Here is an 18704-nt window from a genome sequence, read left to right as displayed (position 1 = left end):
CTTAATTGAATCCATGTCGAGCCAGCGGCAACGTTCAGCTCATCCCATCTGCCCTGTGACACTGTCCTGTGCAGGCTGCAGTAGTGGAAAGTTTTGCCTTTAGTTTCTCGCGCCGTCTCAGTGTTCTTCATATAAAAAAAACCAAAAAAAAAACCAAGACAATTAACAAGCGGGCATACAGTCACTTCTGGCCCTCGTGCACACTCTCACACATTAGTATGATAATCTGATATTTTACAGCTCCTCTAACTTTCCAGTTTCTTTAGTTCAAATTACTTGTGTTGTTTTTCCAGCTCTAAACTGTCTTGATCCCTTTTGGCGGCAAGTTCATCATTAAGAGTAACTATGAGAACAAGCAGAGGGGGAAACATCAGAGCTGGTGCGGTAAAGCGGAGTGCATGCAGTCCGTTTGGTCAGGCGTTTCCTGGCAGGCAGCTGGCCTGATGAGCAGCGAGTGAAGCTCAGGCGCTGACACTGATCACATCCTGGCCACAGGCAAACACTTCCTGTCACAAGCTGGAAGTGCTGAGCGGTGGACAGCCATCTGGCCAGGCCTGCAGGCACCCACAGGCTTACCGGACCAAATTACACTGAACGTACTTCCTCTTAAAAAGTTCCCAGAGCACAAGGCCTCATCTTCTAATTACTTGATTTGTCCCAAACCCAAATATTTGTAATCCTGTGCAATGTGCTTTTAACATTGTGCAACTTCTCTCAGTTCAAATCAGACCATGAATGCTTCTTATAACTTCACATCTTCCATCAGAAAAATCAAATGTATAATCATAGTCAGATGTTATTCAGTTGTTTCCTCTACATCTATGGAAATAATGTATTGTGCTGATCCATCAAAATTTAAACAAATATGAGCTTTAAAATAAACATAACTCACTGATAGCATGACAACGGTATACTTTCTGTTCACCTAAAGCATGTTTCAACCCTTCATCCTATAAGATAAAGAAAAACAAAAGTGACAAAGTCCCCAAAAAGTTTAGTTTAGTTTTACACAACCAGTAAAAAGTTAAGTTAAGTTTAAGTTTATTTACTTTACTTTATTAATCCCCCTGAGGAGAAATTCAATGTTTTCACTCTTTCACTCAATTACACACAGGTTCGAAAGACACACACATGCACAAACAGGACCTATACATGCACAGAGTGGAGAGATGTCAGAGTGAGGGGGCTGCCCTTGGTGAGGTGCCCTGAGCGGTTGGGGGTTTGGTGCCTTGCTCAAGGGCACCTCGGCAGTGCCCAGGAGGTGAACTGGCACCTCTCCAGCCACCAGTCCACGCTCCATATTTTGGTCCGGACGGGGACTCGAACAGGCGACCCTCCGATTCCCAACCCAAGTCCCTATGGACTGAGCTACTGCTGCTACAGCTATGAAATGTCCTATTAACATCAAATCAAATCAACTTTAATTATAAAGCACATTTAAAAACAAAATTTAAGATAATAAATAACTTAAGAATAAAATAAAATAATATAGAATTAGATAAGATGAATTAAATTAAAATAAAATACATAACTAAGGCTATGAAGTGTCCTATTAGCATTAAATCAGATTTATTTATAAAGCACATTTAAAAACAACCAACAAGTAAGAGAAATAACATGACAAACCAAAAAACATGCACAAATCAACGAGTAAAAAAGAAAATAAAGCACAGAATAATAAGATATGGAAAAAAACGTAGGTAAGATAAAACAGAAACCTTAAGGACGACCCAAGAAAACATGTGGGTCTTGAGCTAAGTATGGTTCTTATATTCCTAAAACACTAGCTGTGTTTCCACCCACCTTTTTTTAATGTGCATCTTCAATTTGCGCATGAAAAATCTTGAGTGGAAACAGCAAAAAATTTGAAAAAGAATCTCAAAATTTTCTTTTAGGAAAATAAGTCCACTGGATGTACAACGGGTCATAGATGGACTTAACTCTAGCAGTGGAGCTGGTTCAGATGGTCTTGAAATCAAATTTTTAAAAATTGCCTTTCACATTCTGTCATACCCCTTGTCTGATTTATTTAATATGTCAAATGATACCTGTGATGTTCCTTTAAGTTGGAAATGTTCCAGAATTACTCCTTTGCATAAAGGTGGCAACGCCCATGATATTAATAACTATAGACCTATTTCCATAATAAACTGTGTAGTCAAACTATTTGAAAAATTAGTTTTTAATTAACTTTCTCATTATATTAACGAGTATGACATCTTATCCCCATATCAATCTGGTTTCAGATCAAATTTTTCTACAATAACAGCTCTCCTTAAATTCACTAATGATATAACATCCTCTTCAGACAAAACATTTTTGTAAAAATTTGTGCTGAACTTGGTTGGACACCCAACTGCTGAAAACACTTCTCTATCCAATGGTGTTGTAATGGGGATAAAGGTGGGACTGATTACCCAGGGCTGCGATGGGGGAGGGGCCTGTGAAAAGTGACCTTTATTTTTGTTTGCATTTTTTTCTCTGTGTAATAAGTGCCATAACTAAATTAGAAGTGGCTGAAAAAAATCTGTTGAAAATCTGAACTATGTATGAAAAAAGGTTAGTGAAAGCTCTCTGTGGCGAAATACTTGAGTTCAACCTGGTTGTTCTCACTCTGAAGTCTTGAAATCCGGTGCTTTGGTGGAGACTTGTGGCGTCAGACACCACCGAAAAAGCCGTCCTTTAACTTCAGCATGATAGTTTAATGGCGCTCGGCGGTGTCGTGGAAATGTGGCGGGAGATGGATGAAAGTTAAGGCGCCAAAAGTTGGAATAGGGCAGGTGGTGGATGGGTCCAGCAAACACTGACTTTCACCTGGGAGAGTGATGTTTGCGTCCCGTAAGATTATAAAGCCAACTTGAACTTGACACGGTGTCCCTGGGGGTTAACAGCTAACACACCCAGGGTACCTTGCACGTCATTGATATGTGACGAGGTCGGTGTGAGACTCAAAAAAGAAAAGAAAGAAAGGAAAGGGAAAAAAGCAAACTGACTTTGTCAAAAAGAGTGTGTGAGAGAGAAATGGATCAAGAGAAGAAAGGGGGGCCACAGAGGCTGCATATCCATGGGACCCAGAATTTGGCGCTACGCCCCTGCCTCTAGCCATCATACACAAAACTTCTTTCCATAACACCATTAACGTGCCAAATAATGGCATTTCTGAGTAGTGTAACTTTAACTATAACCACATACAGCATGCCTTACGCATGTAGTGACCACGCCATCAGCCTGGAAATAAAGAGATGGACGAGTGTTAAAGTTAGTTTCTAGAAACCCAGGAAAGAGAAAGCTTCAGATACTCATATTTAGGAAGGCGTAACAACAGAATGGTTTTCACAATCGCTCCATTAATGACCTCAACTATTAATCAGTTACCACCATTGTGCCACTTGCATTTGCATGTTGTTATCTCAGGGAGGGCGAACAGGTTGGAATGTGAACCTGCCAGCACATGTCGGATATGAGATGGCTGTACAGATGGACAAGCAGAGGGACAAATGTTAATCTTTCCCTCCCTCACATTTCGCCCAGGCGCTGCAATATGTGGACCAACAGCTTCCGAATTAAGCAGCAGACTGCGGCTTGTTTTTATGGTAAATAATAATCAATATTTCTCTCAGGCTTCCTCCTCTCCCGTTGGATCAGTGGTAATGGATACGCTGGGTTGATGGGTTTTTTTCTTTATTGAAGACATATAGTTGATCCAGTGTAATCTGAGTTTACTTTGCATTTTGTGACTTATGTAAGGAAGCATCAGGGGCCTTTTTGAGCACTCTAATCCTCCCAGACTGTCCTTTTATGAACCCCTCAAAGTCTTTACTCTTCCCAGGCCCCTGAACCTTAAATCTAGGCATTAAGATAAACACCGGAGGAAATTCGGCTTGCTGATTGGCATTATATCCTCTTTTCCTGTAATGCTCTACCTTTTCCTCACATTGCCCCTCCTTCCTTTCTTATTCTACGCAGTCACTCATTCTCTTATCTGTCAGCCCAGGTCATCAGCAAACTTTGTCGTGCTTCCATCTCTCTCGTGTCATTTCAAACTTAATCTACAGCACAGTCGTCATCTCCTTCACTCTGTGATTACAGCAGGTCTGTGTCTCCTGTCTGGCTGCTTCCCCTCCCCAGTCGACCCCCGTCTTCTTACCCCTCCAGCCCCAGACTCTTACCTCAGCTCCCCTGGGCAGGCTGATTAGCCCCCTGCTGAAGGCAGCAGGAGTGTGGCTTTATGGGGCAGTTTATGGGGGACTATTGAGTCTTATCATCACAGAGAAGCCGTACTGTGGAGAGCTGAGGGCTGTTTCTGGACCAGTAGGTTCATGGAGATTACTGACCAGTCCTCCGACTGGCGAGCAACAGATTGCACGGGCCTTGGTGGGCCTTGGTTGATGGGGGCAGATGGGTTTTGGTTGGAGAGTTGCCCTGCAGGATGCATGCGTGCTGACTTCATGGTGTCAAGTCCAGCCAATGCAACGATTCAGTGTTGTGCTCTGTTTGTTTTGTGCTTTTCTCCTCTGTGCACTGTATGAAACTGTGACCTGTCATTTGTCAAAGATGTTTTTGTCTGACGTGCGTGTGTGGTAGAGGGCACGAGCAACCACAATTCAATCTGGGTCATCTGAGACGGAGATAAAAGAGCAGAAATATCAGATTTATGACAGAAAACACTTTAACATCAAGCTTTTATTTGTAAATCAAATCTGGCTGGCTTTTATCAGATGTGGGCTCTCTGACGTCGTAATGTGTTTGTTCAATAAAGAATCAGGATGTGTCTGATTTAAAGAGCGGGGAGACTCCATATTGATCTGCGCTTCCCGAGGAGACGAATCAGTCAGGTGAAGAGCAGCAGCAGGGCATTAAACAAAGACCACAAAATATCTGTAATCTATCACTGTGGACAGATCCATAAACGGCAGGGTGTCCAGAGTATGGCGGTCTGATCTCTGCCAAAAGGTGTGGCAGAAGAGTGTGTGGATGGATCCGGCAGATTTCAGTGTAGTGGTGAGAATATTGTAGGCACTTGGTGAAATTGAAAGAATTACAATCTTTAACATCACAACACACTCGACTACAAATATTTAAGTGAAGGTACACATAAGAATTAACAGCAAAGTATTTTTAAAGCTGGGGTAGGCGGTGTAATTTTGACGTTAACTGGGCATCTTGTACGTCAAGTGGTCTGAGCGAAATTAGACTTGTGCACCTCCTCTTGGCTCTGTTTTCGGGCTTTAGAAAATCTAAGCTGTGACAGGAGACTCTGGACAATCACAGGTCATTTCGGAGAGAGGACATTCCTATTGGCTGTCCTATAAATGCAGATGTGCGTCCCTTCGATGAAAGCCTGATTTAATGGCGCAGAATCCTGCAGAAAAAGTTACACTTATAATTCCCACATACAAATGGCAACAAATAAGTTCCCTGTGAAAGTTTTTTTGAATTTAATCAAATTAAATTCAATTTTTTTTTAGGTAGAGTTTGCCTCTTTATTAGGAAATGGTTGCACACAACATACTGATACAGTCAATTAAAAATTTATGTTTAACTTTGTGTATAGGCCCAGTTGAGTATTGTAATAATAATTTGTGGACATCACCAAATCCCACGGCACACCTGGGTTGGCACACCATTTGAGAACCACTGCTGTATGGGACTAAAAGGAAGTGGACATGTCTGTAAAGGGGAGACTTGTGGGTTTCCACAGAACCCATTTTCATTCAGAAATCTTGAAGTGAGAGGTCAAGGGGCATTTGTGAAAATGGCCATGTTGTTTTTTCCTCACCAAAATTTAGCCTAACTTTGGAGCATTTTCTACCTTTAAAACATCTATAGCTTCTGGGAGACAGGTGGCGGCAAAAATAGCAGCATGCGATTATCGTGATTTTTGATGTTCAGAGTAACTTTAGAGGTCAAATAGTGGAGTAAAAAGTACAATATTTCCAGAAGCATCAGTATGAAATTGCATAAAAAAGATTCTCAATACTCACAGAGGGTGTTCTTTGACATTAGGCCCCCTATTTTTGTAGGTATGAATAGTTATTGTGTGAGGTTTTATCTTGTGTGCGTACAGTATGTGGTCCTGGTCCTGTGGCAAGGTGATCATGAATTGAATCTGGAAGCAAACACACACAGGAGGATCGTCCCACTTTAGCCTGAAGGAATCATGATCGGAAGTAAAGAGGCGGTGCTGAGAATGTGGGGAATCCCAGAGTTTGTTTTCAGCAGGCAGGGAGGGCAACCTGAGGGCCTCTACAGGTGGCACTATAAAGCACACACACACCTGGTGAGATGGGCAGGAGAGAAGTCACACAGCGGAGGCACTTGGTAGATGTAACAAAGGAATGTGGATGTGAAAATCATCCAAACAGCCTGGCTCTGCATATTGTATGATTGCACACAATCGGATGTAAATGTCTTGCATTGCACTGCATATATGTCTCCACCGGTTAATCAGAGAACGCGCTGCATGAGTAACTCCCCGCAGACACGTTAAAAGCCTCATGCTGTGACCATTAATCAAATTAGCAGGGCTGGAGTCTGATTTGATCAAATGTATTCATCCCGTTCTGCGGAGCAATTACCTTCACATGTTATATGATGTAATTTCATCAGCCTCTCAGAACACTTCTCTCTCTCTTTTTTTTTTCCCCTCCTCCTTTCCAAGCGAGCCGGATGAAAGCTGGCATGTCGTGAAAAGCTCCGACACAAGATGAATGTTTCAGTTTCAAAACATCTGCTTCATTTTCATCAGCCATTGAATCACATCGATCATGCATCACAAGCATGTTATTGGCTCATCCTGGGGGAAATTCCCACCTTTTAGGGGAAATTGCACAGCGCTTTCAGGTGAACAGGGAAATCATTCACGCGTACCTTTTATTCCAACCCCCCCCCTCACCTGATGGCGTTATTATTACTTTTTCAAACTTCTAAAGTGGAGCCAACTTTATGAAAATCACACCAAGGAAAGCATAAAACTGTCACGTTGTTTGAGGAATGTCTCTGTGGCTGCTTTATATTTGCTTCAGAGAAAACATCACTACGTCAATGCTACAAAGAGTCCGCTGTAGATCCATCAAATATCCCCACTTTACATCAGCGTTTATGGATTATTTACTACGTTGCCTGGATCTCATTTAGGTCTGCTTTAAAAAGTGATCAATGCACTGATTAGGCAATTCACTTTGTCCGTGACGCTCCCAGCTGAGGGAGAGCGAAGCATTTCCCCGGGGCAGCTGCGCCTGCATTGTTATGGTCAACTCATCTTCAACACAGCGTCTGATCCTTCAGGCTCTCTTGCTTTTTAACATCACTGCCTGATGACAGGACATTAAAATATAGCCTTACAGTTTTTTGTTTATATATAAAAAGTATTTCTCTGCCGTGGCCTGAAAGTCAGCGTGAAGAGCAGCAAAGTATTTTTTTTGTCACAGTGGGACTCGGGGTCTATCCATCACCCCTGTCAGTGGCCAAACTGCACCCTCGCATGAGTTACCACAGACACATCTGCAGAAAATACGCCATGAAATTGTGTGGCTCCTGCACCATCGGGGCCATCTGCCCCCCAACAACCCACACCCACCTCTGCAGCCTTCCCTCCTGCAGTCCGCTGGGGCTCCATGTCAGAGAGACAGCTTTACCCAGTAGGCCACCTCTCGCCTCCATTAGCTTGTTTTTTCATATCTGTGCCAAGCAAGTGAAAACTACCACCTGGGCACAGCTCTGAATCCCAAAAAGACAGATCCAGTTTTTGAAGGGTGTGTATTTAAAGAAAGATTTAACCTTGTGTTAAGCCTCCAGTTTCCTTCTACTTATGTGTTTGTTTTTGTGTCAGACATTTTCCAGATAATTTTCAACTTAAATCACCAGCATGTAACGTTTTCTGAACAGTTATCAGTAATGTCAGGTACACAGAAAAATGTCTCTTAATCTTCCTAAAATTAGCTAACACGATAATTTGCTGAGAGGCTATACGGACAAAACCTGTGAGTGTATTCAGTGCCAGGCCTAGAATGTTGGGTGCCCTGGGCAAGCTTCTGCTGGTGCCCCCATCCCAAAAAATATTTTAGTATTATCATTACATTTTATTTATATTAACTGTATTTATAACAAACAAGAGCGTGCAAAGTGTGCCAAGAAAATCCCCATTATCACACCATTATCGCATATGACACTCATTGTCGTTTATGATCGGAGCCGACACCGTACGGTGCTGCGTTGGGCTATAATCAGGCTGATATCGTGTAGTGTGAACATGGCATTAAGCATTTTCAATACTTGGCTTTCTTTTTACCATTTTCAACCAGCACATAGCATATCTATGTATAACAGGGTGAAGGGGAAAGTTGACCGAGGTTCTGATGAGGATCAGGCTTGCTCAGCTGTTGTTGGAGCACAGAGCTAAAAGGGGCGGGACTTAGGAAGGGCTAGATAAAAGCATCAAAGTAAACCCAAATTATCTACTAACAAGTATTGTGCTTGAAAAATACTTGAGTAAAACTAAAGTTATATTTCTATATATATTAAATGTAAGTTCCCTTGTTCAGTACTTCAGAAAGGCCTGTTATTTTTCCATCCTACAGAAAACATTTTGATTTTTCTTATTGCTTGCACACATTTCTCTGTGTGTTTGTGTTTTTTTCCAGGAAGCATTTACTCACTCGTTTGTGTTGTTGGGCTGAAATGATTGTTTTAGTGTGACAAGTTGTGGTTTGGTCTCATTTGCCGTTTCCTCGAACAACATCGTGGTGCTGCTGCAGCCATCGCACGATCGCTCCTGCAAATATGTGACTTAAACTTGGAAAGTGTTGCTTTTTGAACCTTTTCACTGTGTCGAACCCTATTAGTCTTCTTACATTCCCTAATCTGCCTTTATAGGAGACAGATTCTCCCTGTGAGCCGGCTGCTCATCTTTATCTTGGCTCCAGTGCAGTTCTACGGCAAATAATTGATGTCCTAATAGAGTGCAGTAATTGAATAATGGTCCCAGGTAATGAATTTAGCACATTTGGTCCGAGACACTCCTCTCAGACAGACAGTTATTATCTGCCCGGAGATCCTGAGGCCAGAGTTGCCAATTACACGCCACACAACTCTCCAAACCAATGAGAAAAAACCCCCGAAACAACTGCCAGCCATTTTTACTGCCTGTCTCAGAGGAGCGGCACCATGTCTGCCTGCATGTGTGTGTGACAGAAAGAGGGAGAGCAAGAAAAGAGAGATTGAAATGAAACAATCCTCCCCTTATGTCAAATCATATTGGAACATTCTTGCCATTTTGCACCGCCTAGCCTATATTATTTGGGAGGCTTAGGAGAGGCAATCTAGACTTGCTGCAGGCACTGCTGTGATGCGAGCTCAGGCCGAACCAATTCAATGACTGAATTCCCCCATGCCTCTGAATGGGAATGTTATGAGAATACTTGCCCTTACACTTAACAAGGTTAGGCATTTTTATTATTCCTTCTTAAATAGTCTGTGTTTGAGCTGGAACGGGAGAGATCTCAGGGGTGCCCACCTCCCCTGCTCAGGTGTCTCTCCTCTGGGGGCTTTGGCTCCCCCTCCACCCCACTGCTGGTTCTCTCCGTCCCGCCGCACAGAGAGGTATGTGCGGTTTTGTAACAGGATCAAGTCGCTCTGGCCAACCAAAACAATGGGGAAAACCCTAATCCAAATTTACTGTCTGAACAGATAATTCAAATTCTCCTTTCTTTCAAGCGTTATTTGGTGTTTTTCAGGAACAGATAGACTACTGTGTCAGAGAGGAATGTGGTGGGACTGTCAGAGGGCAGGAGCCGGTATGCTATTCTTTGATCATATCAGAGGAAAGTGAGCACATCTGCTGAGAAATGTGATAGTTTCTTTAATTAAATTAAAGTGATTCCCCCCCCCCTTTTTTTTACACGTCAGTGAGAAAAATGACAAGAAAACATCACGTCTTTATTAAAACTCAGGATTGCAAATGTAAAGCAAATGGAGGACAGCTGAATATATACGGCCTGACTGGATGCTTCAAAGGAAGTAGGTCTTAGTGGGTTAGCTCAGTTCAAAAGTATTTCCAATAACATGTTGGTTGTTCAGAGCTGTAAAGTTACAATCCTGAGGATTTCCATGACATCAAACTCCATCTTTGATGCTAGTTATGGCTGCCATTTTTCAGTGACTGACTTAAGTATAAGTAAGTGCCGCATTAAAAACACTTAAAGCTACTGCCAGACTGTTTCTGCTAATGAAGAGGAGAAAAGTAGTGGAAGACCGATGAGGTTTGTCTGACTGAAATGTGGCATTCATGGCCATGGGAGCTAGTTAACCCTTTAAAACCTGAGCAAATTGGCTTAATTTCGTTTAAACACATGGGAAGAAGGCAATGAGCAACGAAAGAAGAAATGACCCAAATAATTTTGCAAGAACGTAGTAAAAAGAGAGAGTTAAAAACAAGAAAATCAGTAATAAATAAATAAGAAGAAGTTAACCTGCTTCGGAGCAGGTTAGCTCTTAGGTTAGCTTATTTACCTCGCCTCAGGAGGTTTCTTAATCCTGCAAACGCCCTTAAGTCTTCCCCTTAAGGTTTCCTTAAAATGCCAGAGTCTTGTCTTTTCTTCTGCCATTTTTTCCCTGTCAAACTATTGATAAGCCAACTTTGTGAGAAGATAACAGGCATCACAAGTGTGAGTCCAAGCAAACAAACAATCTCCATGGAAACTTGTACCACTGTAGATTCAATGCAGCAAGTAACATGTTTTCTTAACTAAGGAAGCCTTTTAAGGGATTCTGTGCAACTGTTTAAGTCCCTCAGTTAAGGAGAAATTAAGACTCAGTGTCAGACTTTCGGAGAAAACTTGAGCTGCTGCTAACATCAGCTCAGCTTGTTTTTAGGTTTGGATTCCTTTCGCTAACATTAACTCAGTTTGATTCTCTGATCACTTTGGCATGGTTTAACCTTGGTTCAGCAACAGCAAAACTATTTTAAAACATGTACAATTTGTGCAGTATAATCCACATCTGAGTTATTCAGTCACTCAGTCACTACTTCCCAGACACGTGCATCTTCACTAAAACTTTATTATTTCAAACTCAGTCTCATATGAGTAGTGAGCGCGCTTGCACAGGCGTGCTGTTTGTCCGCGCGTGAGAGATTATGTGGAGGTTTTAGCTAAAAAATGCGAGTGTTCGGGAAGTTCTGAGGATACAACTGGATAAATAAGACTTGGATTATACTGCATGAGTTGTGTGAGAGTTTGTGAGCAGATGTTTTGATGTAGTTTTGCTGTTGTTCAACCGAATTGATTACAATTCGTCGAGAATCTTTAGTTCTCGGATTCCTTTAATGTTGGAAATAACGGTTAATTGCAGTCCTAATCGAATTTAGAGTGCAAGCATAGTCATCAGTAAAACTCTGATTTAAACGTGTACTGCCTGCCCTTTTTTTAATTGGCCTCAGCCTAAATAGAGACAAGCTGTTTCCGTGTTACGTCTCTAAGAAACGCTCAGACTTTCCTTATAGATCACTATCTGTCCTACATCCATTCTTTAATTCAAAACACCTCTGTCCCTACACACACACACACACACACACACACACACAAACAACCTCCTCATCCCCCTTTATGAGTCGGTGCCTTTGAACAGCGAGGGCCCACAGATTCGTCACAGCTGAGGTTGTTTGCTCCCCCCTCCTCCATGGTGCAGCTGAAGTAACTGCAGTCCACTTGTTGCCACGATCCCTGTCTGCACCTGTCAATCAAACTCCCTGAGGTATCACAGCATGCACCCCCACCCTGCCAAAAGCACCGCCCACTCCCACCACCCTCTACATCATTTGGACGCCCCTTAACTCCACCTCCACCCTCACAGCCACCTCACTGACTGACTGACTGGAGAAATGCTCTGGCAGGTGCAGGGGCAGGACGTGTCAGCTTCCTCTGGTCAGCACTGTGCGATAAATAAAAAAGGAAATGTCGTTCCTAGAGAGGAATAAGGTTGTTCTCTATAAACAAAGCGAAGAAAAAGAAGTGATTTATTGTTCTGTGATTAAATCCTCTCCGTGCAAACGCCCACATCCTCCCCTTGGCTCTGTCACAGCACAATAATGCAGCTTTTTCCACTGGTTACTGAACATTGGTGCGACTCTGTGGCCATGTCGTAAAAATGCCGTCGATTGCCACTGAAAAATCTCAGTTTTTTGCCAGCTTTTTTGTTGTTGTTTTTTCCCGTCATGGCACAAAAACACAAACCATAAAAATGTCCCTTCACCTCTTGTTGTTTGTCGGAGAAAATGAACACGGGTCGGATGCATGTAAGGAGCCTGGCAGCGCTCCTGACAAACAACAGAGCCTGAATGGTCACGGAGATGCGGAGAGAAGCAGCCAAAACACGTGTTTGTCTGAAACTCACTCTTGACTAAGTATAACCACGATATTCTAAGTAGCTCCTTATAAACTTGGCAGCGAGTGTGGTGTGTTTAAGATTTGAAGTTTACACTGGAAATACTGGAATATGTATTTTTTATTACTTTCATGTGTTATCCCCAGCTTAGATACGCACGCTTTCCATCGTGTATATTTGTTTTAGTTGCAGTAAATCAAACCAAATCAGCTTAATGTGTATTTATAGCCCAGATGAAGAGTGAGTACAGAAAGTTTGCGTGATACACAGAGCTGACCTTGAAATATGCAAACCAGCAGGCCACTTCTTTATGATCTATTATGTCTCCTGAGCTTTTTCTCAGGTTTATGTGCTTTCTGTTCGACCGCAGAGTGGAAATGTGATCTGCAGCAAAGTAAACACAGGTTGAAACGGCAGCGGGAACGCTTTCTGCCTGGCTTCACTTTATGTTTAGTGGCACATGGCGAGGATACAGCTGCGTCGGCGTGAGGAGTTATGTCATGGTCTTTGTGTGCACTCACATGTGCAATTTCATGTGAGGGGGCAGACGGTGTGTATGTATTTTAGGTACGTGATGGAACTGCATGAATGATTCTCCTCCTACTGGTGGTCACCAAACTATAACCAGTGTCTTGACTGTTCAAGATGTGTACAGAAGCCCATTGGACAGCTCAGTCTCTGTCTCAAGGTCATATGGTCTTATACACCCGTGGTGTTTTTGTTTTTTTTTTCATGTGATTAATTTGCTTGTTTGAACAGTTTTTGTCATGGGTACTTTTCAGGCTGCATTCTCTGGGGCTGTAAAATGAAGTCAAAGATGAAGTGCTAAAAACTGCAGTTCCTCAAATGGCCACTTGGGGCTGGCTCCAAGAGTGAGCCAATCCTTACAGACCCTGATGTTAAAATGCCCGACTTCACAGCAGAAATACAGGTTTACAGTCTGATACAAAAAACTTGGTCTCGACAGCTAATTAATCCTGCGTCAAGTCCCGCCCCCGGTCGCAGACTGACCAGTCTTAACGTAGCATCTGGCCAGCTCAGACCAGGGTCCGACAACAACACAGCTGTGCTCCATTGACTCTAATTCAGTTGTTTCAGATTTCCTTCATTTTCAGGCTGGTTTTGTGGATTTGGAGCTAAATGTTGTGCCTGGGGCACGTCGTGTATTAATGATACTCGTTACCTGGAGAGGTTGGAAAAAGATACACATTTCTTCCCTGTTCCAAAATCAAACCCTGAAAAGTGTAGGGTTAGCTAGCTAGCTACTGAAGATATAGCCTACTGAATGTATACACATGCTGCTTTTGCTTTTTAATGATTATAACAGTGAAACAAAGACCGACCCTGCTGTACAGGAACCAGTGAAGGGAAACAGGGAAACTTTGCTGATATTCAGCCAGCAGTGTGTTATCGCATTGTGCGCAAATGAAGGATCCCTACCTGTCCGTTGGTGGAGGTCCGGGTGCTGGCAGTGGCAAGGGGGCGAAGCTAAACGCCGTTCATCTGCACACACTGTGATGCCACACAGCTGGTTCAATATCAGCAAAGTTATATTCATTGTCTTCTGTGGCGATCAGCAGTGATGTGTTGGTTCACTTTTACACTGTGATCTGTAGCCTAGCTAGCTAACCCTACACTTTTCAGGGTTTGATTTTGGTTTTGGAACAGGGAAGAAACGTATATCTTTTTCCAACCTTTCCAGGTAACGAGTATCATTAATACACGACGTGCCCCAGGCACAACATTTAGCTCCAAATCCACAAAACCAGCCTGAAAATGAAGGAAATCTGAAACAATGGAGCACAGCTGTGTTGTTGTCGGATCCTGGTCTGAGCCGGCCAGATGCTACGTTACGATTGGCCAGTCTGGGGGCGGGACTTAGTGAAGGGTCATTCGATAATCACTTTTGCATGAATTGCCTGAATTTGCTGCTGTACACCAAACAACTTTTCGTTGTCGCAGACAAATTTTGAGAGTTTATAGTCTTGGCTAATGCAAATAGTGAAGTTTAATGACGTGAACACTGTCAACAACCAATAGCTGCGCTCTTTCCAACACCAAACAGGAAGCAGCAAACCAGGTACCCAGTAAACATGAAGGAGACTCTGGGGAGAAGCAAGAACATGAACAAGTCTGGTTTTCTCTTGGACTGTGTAAAAGGAGGAGAAACTGGTGGAGCTGCAGAGTGAACAAGAGTGCCTCTTTGACGTGTCCTCCCATTTCTCCCACGATAGAGTGCAGAAGGAAAAAAAGTGGACAGAAATTGCTGCAGCCCTGCCTTTGAAAAGACTTTTAAAAGACTAAAGTCTGACACCCTCTCACATCTAAAGACAATGTGTCATAAACATTGTCTTTGGATGTGAGAGGGTGTCAGACTTTAGTCTTCTCAAAGTCTTTTCAAAGTCTTCCAGGGTGTAGTAGGCATTGGCTGCAGCTGGAGTAATAATTCAGAGGAAGAATATAATGTGCAAAAATGCATATCAGATTTATGTACAGTGTGTTGGCACGAGTGTTTATTTGTTGGCAGATTATTAGACAGCTATTTCCTCTCTATAGTGACAGCAGGTATTGTCAACCTGCAGGAACACACACACTCTTTGCAGCATATTTAAAAGGTCAGAATTGAAAATATTGGTATTGCGTCCCTGATAAATTTTGATGAAGTTTTGTGAAGACGGGATCTGTTGTTTTTATATTCGTCTTCCTTTGATACAAAAGCTCCTTATCTCCTCCAGGAAACCAAAAACAAACACTTCATATTTTATGAATCTGCTCCCCGTAGTTACCTCAGGTGATCCGCTGAGTCGACACCACAGCGAAAAACATCTTCTGCCCTAAAGACTTACAATTGGTTACGATCACTAATGAACCTCTTTCATTCCTAATCACAAATAGTCACTCCAGGGGGCCAATCAGTGTTAGCACATGTGTAAACATTCACCACACTCTAAAATCCAATATTCAGCACATTATCTGATTAGCGGCAGACTTTCAGGGAAATTTCCATGGAATTAAGAAAGATCGAGGAGGAGCCCGCAAGCAGGAGAAGTTTCAGCCTGGAAGGGAGGTTTGCTGACTCTGCAGTGAGAGTGAAACTGCTGCGCCTTCTTCTTGTCCACTTGTTTTTACTAAGCCGCACATTGTTGGGATTTCAAGTTTCAGCAGGAAGTACATCCATTCGTTTATTTAGTTGATATGAGGAAACTCTACATTGGAATCACTGTGCAAAGACAGCTTTGAATGCACAATACAAATCCAGGTGTACACACTTGAAACAGGACTTGATAGTGCAGACAAGATGGAGGAACATGATGTCAAATAGCAGGTGAATAAAAGTAAGTTCAAACTTAAAGGCTCAATCCAAAATACGAGACAAAATGAAAAGACAAATCCTCCTTTGCTGTCACCACTCCCTCCCTGTCTTTCATTTGTCTGAGTTGTGAAATGATTCTGTGCGCCCCATTCCTCTGCCACATTTTCTTCTTGATCAGATGTCTCTAACGGCTCTGACGGATGCGAAAAACAGAAAATTGAAGCTGTTCTGAAAATTTTAGTATTTAATATTTTTAGACGTGTGACAATTTCAGATGAAAAAAACTGGCTCAGTGTGTGTGTGTGTTTCTGTCTGTCTGCAGCTAATCTTGCAAACTACTGGACCAATAAGCCTAATATGTCGTGATTGTATGCTCAAGGACTTCTCATGGCAACTTACAAACTCTTAAAAACCTGTTTAATGACTGTTTAATATTGTCATTGACTGCTCACTCCTCTTAAACAGTCGGTAGGGGCAGTATGTTTTCAGAAAATTGTCTCGGCTAAAAACAAGTCTTACCGTCTATTGCAGGCCAAGTTTTGGCCTTCGTCATGGCTCCAAAGTGGCATCCTCATAAATGTTGGTGTTTTGTGAAATGGATCATCTGCAGATTAATTCCATACCCGATATATTATGATACAGTTAAGTTTATGAATAAGTCAACTGTTTTTGTTATCTTCACCACTGTCATCTTAAGATAGGCGGGAGGGACAATTTCAGTGAGCCTAACTGTGACCCGGTTTTGTTTCGTCTGCTGCACGCTGTCATACAAACACCAGGAGTGTTTCAGAAGTGAAGCATTTTGCTTGCATCATTTTAGACTTGCAGATTTTTTTGATTTGGTCATTTTTCCTTGATATTTGTGCTTCTACCTTAAATAAGTCAGCTACAAAGTTAAATGGTTTCTTTTTTGGCCTAATTTTTGCCCTATTTCCTTCTTTGTTGTGCTGCAGCCTACAGACAGAATTAATACTGTTAAAAGTCCAGTTATGAATGACATAGATCAAAGATTTCTTGCTGTGTTTTAGTCATTAAAAATACATTTATCCTGACAGTGGTTGTTGGCAGGAAATCTTGATCTGCTCAGTGATATGTGCTGTCAAAAAAGAAAAAAAAAAAAGAAATGGACGTTCAGATTTTTATTAGCTTCTGAAATGCGCTGTACCACGTCTGCTGGAAATACAAGAGTTGTCAAGAGTGGCCATGATGACGGTGTCCTGCTGAAGATCTGCACTACTGAGTGCATCTTTCTAGCTGAAAATTGCATTTGTTTGTCTTTAGAAAAAAAAACAGTATCTCAGCTTTTCCTTGGAACTACTGTCCTCCATTTAATGTGGAGAATGAGAAAGTATGTTTATTGTAATTTGGGTGAACTGATCCTGGGAGAATTGTAGCAGCGGCAGCAGAATAGTTGGTCGGAATATTGACGTGGACGAAGACAAAGGAGTTGGTGAGGAAGAAACACTCTGTCTGCCTCCCACATATCACTAATATCCGCTTCATGTTGTGCTCTGACCCTGGCTGCCAAGTGGAGATAGTGATGGAAGGGAAGGGGGTAGGAGGCCCAGAGCTAGCAGCCGAGGTGTGTGTTTGTGTGTGTGTGGGGTTGGCATGCTGCTGACATGCCTTGTAGGGATGCCCACCTGGCTGGCCTTGGCTCTGGCTCTGTACTGCTGGGTAAAGGGGAGATAAGCCCTGAGAGGCAGCCTCTATCCTTTTCCAGAGCCCTCAGGGCCCGACAGCGCCAGAGTTCCCTGGGAAGGAGGCACCGGTTCTTATCGGCCTGATAAGCCCACGCAGGAACCGGTGGCTCCGGGGACCCGATTGAACAGGAGGACAGAGGGTCAGCCGGACTGGAGGAGTCAGGGTCTGATCTGGTTTTTCATACAGTGCTTGTTGAAAAAAGCTTTGAGAGGTAGAAATATCAGAGGAGGAAGGCAGGCTGTGTCCACAACACGACACACATTTGCAAACTTAAGGAAATAAAAGAATCGCTCCAACATTTTCTGCTCATGTAAATATATTTAGAAGAAGAGTATACGCACATCACATAGGTGCAAGGCTATCAAATAAATGAAGCAAAGTAATGCTTGCATATTTACTCCATGCCACAAAAGTTTACCAGAGTTCCCACGGATCCCTTAAAAGTCTTAAAGGCATCGAATTCATTAACATAAGAATAAGGCCTTAATTGGTGTATAATGTCCAAAATCAATTTTTTTAAGTCTTAAAAATGTTAAGACATGGAAAGCAGGATTTTCTAAATATTTTCTTCTGACGTTACATTGTAAAATCTCAAAATAATTGGTAACTTCGATTTTAAAAAAAAAAAATTAATTTACTAAATGCCTCTGGCTTCAGTGTTAGGCAGATCAGGACAGTGGAACCAACAACACACCAACAAACACTGGCTGTTTACCCAAGACTTTACAGCACTCTGTGTGTGTGTTTTATGCAGGCGTTTTTTTTTTTTTAAACTCAACCTAATAGTTTATGTTAGTTCATGTTTTGTTATTGTTTTTGAGTTTTGATTTGAACGTTGTCCTTAAATTTATTTCAAGTGTCATTTTAAAAAGAAGAAGTCTTAAATCTAACTTGCCTTAAGCTGTAGGACCTCTGTTATTTAAGACAAGGTTTCAGTCCTACTTGGGTCTTCATCATGTCAAAATCTTCCAAGTATGATTAAAATGTCAATATTAAACTTTGTGTAGCATAGAGTAAATGTGTGCTTTTCTTTCAGAAGATCGTATTTTAACATCCTTGTGAGAATGTATCTTTAACCCCTCGGCAACCTTTACATTAAAAGAGCCATTTTTGGCAGCACAAAGGGAAAAAAGAAATCTGCGTGGAGCCGCAAAACATATTTGAGCCTTATAATGAAAGTATCTAAATTATCCTATCAACATTACCAATGGCTCCAAATTAATATCTATATTAAGTGGGCTCTTCATGATTATTTGCTAATTTAACTTTGCAGCGTTGGCAGCAAAAGCAGACAAATCTGTCCGCA

At 42.1% G+C, this 18704-nt stretch overlaps 1 protein-coding gene across 1 annotated transcript in view; it reads left to right on the top strand.

Annotated features, from left to right (window-relative positions):
- Positions 1–4182: 4182 nt before the first annotated feature.
- The window catches only part of rpl38 (ribosomal protein L38), a 1062689-nt gene continuing 1048167 nt past the window's right edge, over positions 4183–18704 (top strand). Inside the window, exon 1 of the mRNA XM_049563156.1 lies at positions 4183–4192. The gene's annotated coding sequence lies outside the window, so the exon portion shown is untranslated. The remainder of the gene's footprint in view (positions 4193–18704) is intronic.

This window comes from Epinephelus fuscoguttatus, linkage group LG20 (assembly GCF_011397635.1).
Source record: "Epinephelus fuscoguttatus linkage group LG20, E.fuscoguttatus.final_Chr_v1".
In the NCBI taxonomy this organism is placed as follows: Eukaryota; Metazoa; Chordata; class Actinopteri; order Perciformes; family Serranidae; genus Epinephelus; species Epinephelus fuscoguttatus.
This window is presented reverse-complemented; position numbering and strand designations above follow the sequence as displayed.